The 10,000-nt window shown below is 43.9% G+C and overlaps 1 protein-coding gene across 4 annotated transcripts in view; it reads right to left on the bottom strand.

Moving 5' to 3' along the window:
• Nucleotides 1-10,000, bottom strand: part of LOC135105593 (uncharacterized) — a 219,527-nt gene that overhangs the window by 50,214 nt on the left and 159,313 nt on the right. Inside the window, exon 1 of one of the 4 annotated variants that reach the window (XM_064013888.1) lies at nt 9,935-10,000. This exon is cut by the window's right edge and continues 273 nt beyond it. The exons of the other annotated variants lie outside the window; for them this stretch is intronic. The gene's annotated coding sequence lies outside the window, so the exon portion shown is untranslated. The remainder of the gene's footprint in view (nt 1-9,934) is intronic. 4 annotated transcript variants of the gene reach the window in all.

Below are 10,000 nucleotides of genomic sequence, written 5' to 3'. Positions count from 1 at the left end.
AGGCGGAGCGAGGACGAGCCAAACGAGACACCAGGAAGGACCTGACCGTGTTTGTGTTGCTGGACTCTGAACCCAAGCTGTCTGTGAGGAGCTGGGAAGTGCTGGAAGTGACCGGAAATGCCTGGAGAGGTTATAGGGTGTGAAATTATTGGAAAGGGGTGAGAAGATATCGAAAAGTCTGGTAAAAGGCTGGACGGGGCTGAGAAAGGCTGGAAAAGATTGAAAAGAGCTAAAAAGTACTAGAAAAAAGGTCTCGAGAACACTAAAAAGGCATGAAAACGGCTAAGAAAGGCCGAAAACACATAGAAAATGCTGGAAAGCATTTTCTATGTATGGCTGGTAAAGGCCTGGAAAAAAGCTGGAAAGCATCGGTAAATCCCTGGAAAAGCTTGGAGAGGACTAGCAAAACCCTGGAAAAGAATGGGAAGGAGTGTTGTGAAGGGCACCAAGGCACTAAGTTGCACCACCATCACCATCACTATCACCACCACCTTCCTTTCTTAACTCCTCGCCCCTTCCTTCTGCCGTACCTCAGCGCCGCCTCGTCAGCCGCCACACAGCCGCGACCCTCAGTAATTCCGCTCTGATTTACCTGATGCAAATGATAGCCTACCTGGGAGCCCACATGCCTTAATTACAAGTTATTACCGGTGTGCTGAAAGGAGGATCACAAGGAAAAAGTTGATATAGTGAACAAGTTAAACGCAACCTCACGACACCCACACCGCCAGAGAGAGAGAGAGAGAGAGAGAGAGAGAGAGAGAGAGAGAGAGAGAGAGAGAGAGAGAGAGAGAGAGAGAGAGAAAGGGAGAGGGAGTGAGGGTATCAATGAGGCGCGTTTTGAATTCTCTCTCTCTCTCTCTCTCTCTCTCTCTCTCTCTCTCTCTCTCTCTCTCTCTCTCTCTCTCTCTCTCTCTCTCTTTCATTCAACATTTATTTAACCCCCTTCTTTTAATTGCATTTAATTTTCTTCTCTTCACAGCAAAGGAAAGTCAAATAGCAACAGACTGTTTGGAGGAGGAGGAGGAGGAGGAGGAGGAGGAGGAGGAGGAGGAGGAGGAGGAGGAGGAGGAGGAGGAGGAGGAGGCGGAGGAGGAGGAGGATTCCATAAGTAGCAAGGACCCACAGAGGAAAACTGAACATTTACTGAACAGAATAACAATGCAAGATAGGAGAGAGAGAGAGAGAGAGAGAGAGAGAGAGAGAGAGAGAGAGAGAGAGAGAGAGAGAGAGAGAGAGAGAGAGAGAGAGAGAGAGAGAGAGAGAGAGAGAATGCTAAGAAGTAAACATGACATTAAGCTTGAGGATAATGTTCACCTTTCTTCCTCCTCCTCCTCCTCCTCCTCTTTCTCTTCTTCCTCCTCTTCCATCACCATCTTACTCCCTCAGAAACTCTCCCTTTCTCTCCCATACACATTTTTCTCGTTCTCTTCCTCCCACTCTCCTCTTCCCCAAACCTCCCATCTCTCTTTTTTCCCCTCCTCCTCCTCCTCCTCTTCCTCTCCTCCTTCACCCCTGATCTCCCATCTTCCCTCCATTCCTCCCTGCTTTTCCGAACTTCTGAAAATCTTCCTATTCAGGCAAACTCAATTTCATTCGTCTTTCTAAACCTTGTTGTTGTTGTTGTTGTTGTTGTTGTTGTTGTTGCTGTTGTTGTTGTTACTTTTGTTGTTGTAGGAACAGAACTTGTAGTGATGATGGTATAGTATTATTAGTATTACTGTTAGTATTAGTAATATAAGTAGTAATAATAGTAGTAGTAATATGAGTTATAGTAGCAATAACAACAGCAGCAGCAGCAACAACAGAAACAGAAATAGTAGTAGTAGTAGTAGTAGTAGTAGTAGTAGTAGTAGTAGTAGTAGTAGTAGTAGTAGTAGCAGTAGTAGTATCAATATTAGTAGTTGCTGTTGTTGATGTTATTTTTGAAGACGGTGGTGGTTGTGGTGGTGGTAGTGGCAGCCTCTCCTCCTCCTCCTCGTTCTCGTCCTCCTCATTGCTGTATTCACGTCATGTTCAGAACCCTACACGAGCCCTCAAAAACCCGTTATCGTGACGTGCAAATGACGTGTTTGTTTTCCTAACCAACACATGTACACACTTGGCGGCCAGCGGCGAGATGGGGAGGCGGAGACAGGGCGGGGCGGGGGGCGTTGGGGAGAACAGCGGCAGGAACTGGAGAGAACAGCAGAGGAATTGAGAAAAGGCGGTAACGGTGGATGGGGAGGAAGGCAGCAGGATTGGGTAGAATAGTGGGTGAGATTGGGGAGAGCAGTGGTGAGGGCTGGGAGGACAGTTGGGAGGGTGACAAGACTGCGGAGATTGGGAAAGTGGTAAAGGGAGCTGGGGAGGATGGCTAACCACCCATCCACACGCCCACAGAGCATCCCGCCCATCCATATCACAATCTTTCCACCTTCCACTCTCCCCACTAGACCATCCATCCACAAAGTCCCCTACCAGATCTCTCGCCCAGCCTTCCACCCATCTACCTTCCCAGGGCGGCAGGGAATGTGGCGGCAGCACCCACTGGGCCGAGGCGGCATGCGTGGAGGGCGGGATGGCGAGTCGTTAGCTTAGTGGCCGAGTATTCCTCCTGCCTAATGGTGCTCTTCCTTCGTCAGGAGCATGAAGAAACACAAAGAAAGTGCAAGCCACAGCAAATCTTTTGGCCATGTGATTTATACGATTGTTTCAGGTGATCATAAGTGAGAGAATAGTGGTGGTGGTGGTGGTGGTGGTGGTGGTGGTGGTGAAGGAGGTGGAGAATGTATGCAACGTTTCAACAATAATGGTAACAATGATAATAAAACTACCACTCTTACTACTACTACTACTACTACTACTACTAAAAACAACAAAAACAACAACAACAACAATAGTAATAATAATAATAAAAATAATAATAATAATAATAATAATAATAATAATAATAATAATAATAAAATAAAAAGAAAAAAAAATGAAGCAAAGAAGGAGAGGAACGAGAAGACAAACAACAAGAAGTGGAGTAACGAAGCAAATCATTCCTTAACAGAAAACCTCGAGAAAAAGTGACCAAAAAAATAAAAGAAAAACAGCATGACAGACGAGGAGAAAATACGCTGATTATTTTCTGTTTTGTAGTGGCGTGGATGCAGTTGAGGAGGAGGAGGAGGAGGAGGAGGAGGAGGAGGAGGAGGAGGAGGAGGAGGAGGAGGAGGAGGAGGAGGAGGAGGAGCGGTGGTGGAGTCAGCAGTTCACCACTCCGTCTACTGCAACTGCAACAACGCCTGGATTCAGTGGCTTAGTAAGAAATTCCTTGTCTAATTATAATCGACTGTGTTCTCAAAGCATCTTATTTCAGAAACTTTGAATAGATTTTCTTGGAAGCTATTTGGGTTTCTAAAGATGTTTTCATGATTCTAGTGATAGTTTAAAGAGGATTCTGCATCATTGGAGAGAGAGAGAGAGAGAGAGAGAGAGAGAGAGAGAGAGAGAGAGAGAGAGAGAGAGAGAGAGAGAGAGAGAGAGAGAGAGAGAGAGAGAGAGAGAGAGAGAGAGAGAGAATCCGACTAATCTAACTTATTTCGACTTCCAACATTCTCCAGTAAAAGTTATTAGGGTTTTCAAGGTTGAAGATTCTAGTGGTAGTTTAACGAAGATTTTGCAACGTCGCTGAAAAAAAACAAAAAAAAACATGAGAACCCGACTAATCTAACTTATCTCGGCCTCCACCTGGCTCTAGTGGAGGTGACTGGAGTTTCCTGGGTTTAAGATTCTAGAGATAGTTTAACAACGACTCTGCATCATCCTGGAAAAAAAAAGACACCCATGAGAACCTAACAAATCTAAATTATCTCGACTTTTAACATACTCCAGTGGAAGTTAATGGGACGTCCAAAGTTGTCTTCATGATTCTAACGACAATTTAACGGCGATTCTGAATAATATTACGGGAAAAGACCCATAAGAATCCCAATGAACGTCTCTGTGGCCTTTGAAATTACTCCTGATGAAGGAAGAAACCACTTAACCCTTTCACTACGATATGAAATAATTCACAGCACTATAAGGAAGGTGTGAAATCTTTATAAGTACGTATCTAAAAGAAATAAGGGAATAAAAAGAATAGATTTTGCAGTTTTTAGCCAGTATAATGTTTGGAGATGGCTGCTGGACTAGAAGTAATGCCTCAGAGTGGTTAAGGGTTGAGAAAAGACGCGCCTAATAGCAGTGAAGGGATTAAGAAGACGAGGTAAGAAGTTATGCGGAGATGACTTGGAAAAAAAACGAGCGGCGGAAGAGATAAACAGAAACCTTTGTCCACCGTAGGAATTGTAGAGGCTGAAGAAGATAATAATGATGAATCAGAAGGTAGGCCGAGATGTCAGGCTAAGCGCCGCCGCAGAGACAAGACAGCGATTACCTCATTACTCATTCTGCTCACTCGTCTCCTCGTCACATCAACATGACGAGGCGACGCGTTGCTAACATTTTTTTTTCCCAGCCGAGGAGTGGGCGCCATGTGTGTGTGTGTGTGTGTGTGTGTTTTATCAAGGGTAAGCCGAGAAGATTAAGGGTCAGGTAGGAAGACAAGGTGTGTTAATCAAGTGAGGAGACAAGAGTAGTGTAGTGCAGGTGTGTGGCACCGGCTTGCTATTTGTCGTGTGTGTGTGTGTGTGTGTGTGTGTGTGTGTGTGTGTGTGTGTGTGTGTGTGTGTACGTGAGGATAGAGTTAACCGGGAAGACACTTCAAGACAAAGTGAGCGAAGCAAACGAAGACAAACAAGATCAGGTTCCTGACGTTGAGCAGCATGATAAATATTTATAATCCAATCCGTCACGTCAAAAATCAATCATCGTCTTATACCAAAAGGAAGGAATCTTTGCGCCGTTCATCTACATTACAGGAAGCGGGGACAAGACAAGTTGCAGTGGTGAGTGAGTGTGTCTCTCTCCTCTCCTCTCCTCCACCGTCTGCTCCCTCCCTGGCGGCACTCCTGTAGCGCTCACTCCCAAAAAGGGCTTCATATTTATCTTTTTTTCTCTCTCCCTCTCCTCGAGTACAAGTTTGGGACAGCTCGGCAGCCCCCTCGGCGGCGCCAACCCGGGTTTTTTTTTGTTTTTATATCCTGATTACATGTTCTAAGAAGCTTGTGGTGGCAGACAAAAGAATTATATTGTGTCCCTCATGCAGAGAACACATGGATTGTATATTTTTCTTTCTCTCTCTCTCTCTCTCTCTCTCTCTCTCTCTCTCTCTCTCTCTCTCTCTCTCTCTCTCTCTCTCTCTCTCTCTCTTTTTTATAGATCTTTGGGTACGCGTTCTTAATGTTCGTGCAGGAAGTAGTAAAGAATTATACTTTTTTCTATTGGCAAGCGAGTGAACTTAAATGTGCTATAAGATAGTTGCAAAATAACTTACATAAAGAAAAAAGGAAAAGCGGCAGGAGAGCAAAATAAAATCACTTTCTCACGAGAGAGAGAGAGAGAAAAAAAAGAAATAGTGTAATATATATCTGAACAGAAAATAAAAGGAAAATAAAAAAAGGCATACAAGAATAAAAAAAATAAAACTTCCTCCAATGCAAATCGAGTAAAACTTATGGCACAGCAAAAAAAAAAAACTTAAAATAGTAAAAAGCTAAAATAAAAAGATAAAATAAATAAACTAACGAAAATGAAAAACGCATATAAGTAAAAAAATACCCATAACTTGAGAAAAGGGGTAAAAGCAGCAAGAATCGCCCCCTATGCCAATGTTGGAGGCGTGAAGCATAGCGGAAGCATCGTGGCCCGTGTGGCATCTAACTGCGGCGAGGACATGCGCTACGTGTCTCTTGTGCTTCCTAAAGGGTACAATAAATGTCCTTCTGACGAGACCAGGTGCGCAGGTGGGTAATTGGGGACACGTGGGATGAGAGAGGAAGGCACGCCAGACACACAGCGAGATGGCGAGGCGAGATAAGAGATGAAATGCTGGAGCGGCAGCAGAAATACACGTACACAGCGAGGCAGCCGACACACAGGCACAGGCAGCGGTAGAAAAGTTTAGGGAAGGTCTTTGTTTGGTAGCGGAAGCGAGGTGATGGTGATGGTAGTGGTGGTGGTGATGATGGTGGTGATAATGATGAGAAAGCCAGTTCAATATTTCGATCCTTTCCCATTTTCCCTTCCCTCCCCCCAAAAAAAAAAAAAAAAAACGTAAATAAGATAGAATACATGAATGAATAAAATAAAAAAAGGAAAACTAAGATAAGAAATAAATAACTGTGGCCTCGCTAATTCTCACAGCTTAACTCATTCCACTTCCACATTCCTCTTTTAATATTGTAAAATAACAGAGTCATTTAAAAAATTTGTCATATAATTGCTACAAGTTGGTTCACTCACTCCAGGGCCATCTTGTAATTCTAAAAAGCTGATTCATTCCACAGTATCGTCTCCTCTAATGCATCCCACACCTTTAATGTTTCCCCTCTATAAGTTAATCATGCAGCAGTCTGGTCCATCACGCTGCAATCTGGCCCATCACGCCGCAGTCTAACCCACCATGCCGCAGTCTGGCCTATCACGCTGCAGTCTGTCCCATCATCAAGCCGCAGTCTGGCCCATCACTCCGCCAGTCTGACCCATTACTTCGCAGTCTGGCCCATCCTGCCGCTACTTGTCCCGCCTCGCCGCCGCACACTCCAGCCTCCTCCTGACTCCTCAACTCGGTATTCAGTGCACGGAAAGTCTACTTGGAAAAAACTCTCGTTGCTGCCGCTCCTCCCTGGCCCGCGGCGGTAAAAATGTTCATTGTGCCCGCCTCGCCTTACGCCCCGCGAAGAGGAACTGGTCGAGAAACGCGTGCATTCACAGAACAAGACGACTGCAAGTTTTTGTCGTTCAAATTACTAAATGAAATTGAGCAAAAAATCTTGTCTCACTAAGATTCTAATCAAATCTTCTACTTTTATATGTAATGTTTAAACCCAAAATTAATTATTACTTATTATTATTTTTTTTTTTACAGGTGAAAGAGCTGCCAGGGAAAAAAAAAAAAAAAAAAAAAAAAAAAAAAAAAAAAATATATATATATATATATATATATATATATATATATATATATATATATATATATATATATATATATATATATATATATATATATATATATATATATATATATATATATATCATAAAAAAAAAGTTAAGTAGAGTACTTCCAAAATGCAGGTCCATTTAGTCGCCAATGTTCCGTAACCTCGCTCGTACACAAAATAGACAGAATACCATTAGATGATCATTATTGAGTTCTAAAAAAAAAAAAAAAAAAGCGCGGGGAAAACTGGAATGAAAAGAAGAGAGAAACCACTTTACAATTCTTGAAAGCAAAACTGAAAAAAAAAAAACTTGGAAAGAAACTTACCAGTTGAGAAAGAAAAGCGGGATGAAAATACGCAAAAAAAAAAAAAAAAAAAAAATGAACTGACAAAGAAAAAAAAGTACGAGAAAACCGGAAAAAGATAGAAATTATAAAATTCTTGGAAGGAAAAGAATAAAACTTTAAAAATATTTACGGTTGAGAAAAAAAAATAGAAAAACGAAGAGTTGATTGACAATAGGTAGAGAAAAATAAAATAAAACAAATAAATAAAACGAATAAATAAATATATGAAAAAATATAGAGCAAAGAAAAAAAAAAAAAAAAAAAAAAAAAAAAGAAGCAGCAAAGGAAATACCCCAGCACATGTAATCTGAGCCGAAGCCTGCAGCGCCATCAAGCAGCGAACATAATCATGATAATCTCCTCGGTCTGGAAGTTGGACTCTAGCACACTCTTCCAATAAAGGAAAAAAAAAAGAAAAACATTTATTTATAGGGTATGAGTGAGTGACGGGAGGGAGAGAGGGAGGTAGAGGGGGAGGTATGGAGGAGAGTGAAGGAGATGGAGAGATGGAGGAGAGGCACTGGAGAGTCTCTATGGAAGCTGGGCGTGACGAGCCATAATTTCGACGTGTTTAAGTTAGTAGTGTCGCGGTGGCGGCGGCAAACACACCTCCTCTTCCTCCTCCTCCTGCTCCTGCTCCTCCCTCTCCTCCTCTTCCTCCTCCGCCTCCACAAACACCCTCCCGCCCACGCCCACACCTGGAAGCTCATACACGCCTGGAGGCAAGCCGCCGAGGCCCCACCCACCCCACACACCGCCCACGTCAATCACGCGCCAAAAAAACAGACGCCCGTCCACACGATTTAAACGCGACTCTTAACGCCTCGACGCGAGAGTCACCTAAAGTATGTCTGGAGGAGGAGGAGGAGGAGGAGGAGGAGGAGGAGGGGGGATAGAAAGGAAAGAGGTAAGAGAGGAGGAGGAGGAGGTTACAAAGAACTGAATATGAAGGAGAAAAGAGCGTAGAGGAAAAAAAAACAAGGAAAAGATATTGAAAGAGAGAAAGGAGGAAGAGGAAGAGGAGGAGGAGGCAGTAAAATATAAAAATTAGATAGAAGAGAATGTTATATAAAGGAGATAAGTCCAAAAAAAAAAATGGAGAAGAGAAAGACGAAGACAAAGACAGTAAAAGATGGGAAGGCTGGAGAAGATAGGAAGAGATGAAGAATGGGAAGAAGATGAAGAGGAAGGAGGGAGGTTTGGATGAGCCGGAGAGGGAAGGTGGTAGAAGGGAAAGAAGAGGAATAAGGATGAAGAGGGTGAAGGAGAAGAGGAATGGAGGAGGAGGAGGAGGAGGAGGAGGAGGAGGAGGAGGAGGAGGAGGAAGAGGAGGAGGAGGAGGAGGAGGAGGAGGAGGAAGGAATGGTATGAGAGGCACTCCCTTTTATGGCACGACAAACAGACGAAGATCTTCCCGGAATTAAAATTTACTATGTCGAGAACAGGCAGATGTTGAGATATGTCTCTCTCTCTCTCTCTCTCTCTCTCTCTCTCTCTCTCTCTCTCTCTCTCTCTCTCTCTCTCTCTCTCTCTCTCTCTCATACATAAACACATGCACACATTCCCGATAACAGTACCTAACACCACCAGTCACCACCACCACCGTGCACCACCAACACCAATTCCACCAGTAGCTCCACCACCACCACTAGCTCCACCACCACCACCGCCTCGTTCATCATGCAACAGGAACAGTACTACCTCCTCCTCCTCCTCCTCCTCCTCTCCCATTCAGGTAAGCGGCCTGAGGTGCTTCTTCTACCTGGCAGGAACCTGATGCATAGGAATATAATAACAAGTAGAGAGAGATATACACTTGATACTTGATATTCTATTTGGTAGCTTACACTAACATGCAATGAGGATAATCAACATAATACATATTTACAAGCCGGGGTCCATTGAGTATAAAGCTATTTCATGGACCTGTGGCTTTGGTATTTACACCGGAGTTCCTTCACTTCGGCCTGTGCGCATTGGAGACTCTTAGTTAAATCACCGATGACCGACTGTAATGGTCTCGATTTGCCCACTAACTTGTGCCACGAATACTTCAAGAGCACTTCTGTAGGCTTGACCCTGACCAGCAAGCAGTGTCTTTAGTGTCCACGTTTCCAGTGTAGTTAAGGAAAATTAGTATTAGAAGGCAGTGGGCAGGAGCGGGCTGAGGGACGTCCGCTTGCCACGACGACTCGAATGAGAGAGAGAGAGAGAGAGAGAGAGAGAGAGAGAGAGAGAGAGAGAGAGAGAGAGAGAGAGAGAGAGAGAGAGAGAGAGAGAGAGAGAGAGAGAGAGAGAGAGAGACGGTTTAATTTGGCGATAATTTTTTCTTTGGTTGCGATCTCTCTCTCTCTCTCTCTCTCTCTCTCTCTCTCTCTCTCTCTCTCTCTCTCTCTCTCTAGGGAGGTGAGATAGCTATAGGCAGCAGGCCACCACCATTACGACTACCACCATCACCACCACCAACGCCACCACCACCACCACTATCTTCGGACCTCCCAGCCTACACCATCTTACCTGTTAAATCTGTCTTCATCAGCGTCGCGACCGCCCAGGCCTTTTTAAATTAATCGCTAGTTTCTT

This window comes from Scylla paramamosain, chromosome 1 (assembly GCF_035594125.1).
Source record: "Scylla paramamosain isolate STU-SP2022 chromosome 1, ASM3559412v1, whole genome shotgun sequence".
In the NCBI taxonomy this organism is placed as follows: Eukaryota; Metazoa; Arthropoda; class Malacostraca; order Decapoda; family Portunidae; genus Scylla; species Scylla paramamosain.
Note: the sequence above shows the minus strand (reverse complement) of the source record. Positions and strands in the feature narration are given on the sequence as shown.